Source organism: Arachis duranensis, chromosome 2, assembly GCF_000817695.3.
Source record: "Arachis duranensis cultivar V14167 chromosome 2, aradu.V14167.gnm2.J7QH, whole genome shotgun sequence".
In the NCBI taxonomy this organism is placed as follows: domain Eukaryota; kingdom Viridiplantae; phylum Streptophyta; class Magnoliopsida; order Fabales; family Fabaceae; genus Arachis; species Arachis duranensis.
In genome coordinates, this window is record NC_029773.3 from 11,789,499 (window position 1) to 11,790,845 (window position 1,347).

The following is a 1,347-nucleotide window of genomic DNA, read 5'->3' on the forward strand; positions in this document are numbered from 1 at the left end:
TGTAGAGGATGAGAAGAGTGATGCGTGGCCGCAAACGGCTCGTCAATCGGAGCTCCGTAGCTCAAGTTATGGTGATTTGAAGATCAAAGAGAGTTATGTTTTCTCTCTTCTCTTCTCTCTTCTCTATTTCAGCGCCCCAACCTCTCTTTTAGGGTAAAAATGAGCTGAAATGCTCATAACTAATGTTTATATATGTTGGGTCTTGGACCCACTTAGGCCCAGTTCACTTATTTTTGTCCGTTGGCCCAATTTTGGACCAAAACCTTTAAGATTAGCGCTCTAAATCGCACTTCAAATATTTCTACCTCCCCTAATTATAATTCCTCATTTCTTAATCTTATTTACTCATAATCAATTTTCTCAACTGCAGTACCAGACAGGTCTCAGCCGGTACTGCCGGTCAAAATTTCACTGCGCGCTTTTACGCAGAAGACTATGTCTTCCGACTCGGAAAAATTCACTGAATCCAAATATCATATTTAAAACATCAAATTCCAATTGCCAAATCTTCCACCCATATTCGCTCCTACTTAACTTGTCATTTAATTAATTTCGGTTAGACCGGGTATTACACCCGCCACTTAATCTCAAACAAACCCAACATATTTAACTTAAATTTTTTATTGAGGTTTTTGACCAGGCTCAATATTCCATCACCCATTAACCCCCTACCATTCCAAGAACAAATTATTTTAATAAATCATTATACACTTTTTTTTTGGGCATGCAGCGTCTTGCTTTCTCTTTCTGTTTTGCCAATCTTCTTTTCTAAGCAATTTATTCATTATGTGCTTGAAGAATAGCCATAATATCATCTTCTTCATTGTATAAAATTGCACCTGATTCCAACGCTAGGTCCCAAGTTTTTCTATTTTCAAGCATCTGATCCTCCAAAATATTATTTATGTTTCCTTCACTTCCTTCATTCTTGTCCGAACCACCATCATCAACCACCTCTTCCCAACTACTTCTTCATCATGTTTCGATAGCTCTCCTTGTCTCTTTGTCAATGTTGTTCCCTTTGTGCCGAAACTCATGCCACTATTATTTACAGTGCCATCCCTATCACGCGTTTCTTCATCAACGTCTTCTGTACCATCATCATCAATATACACACCCAACCCACTAGTCCCTCCATTCAATGTCACCGTCGGGAGAGTAGCGGCTTGGTTCTCTGTCACCAACTCTTCTTCGATCTCATGGCTCAACATAGGTGGCGTCAGGGTTGCGCATTTTCCTTGCCACTTTGAACCTCCTTTGCTGGGGCCAGTCTTTAGCTTTCCTCCTTCAACACCGATTCGGTCACCCTCGATCTTCTCAGAGCCGGTTTCTAGCACAAGTTTTGCA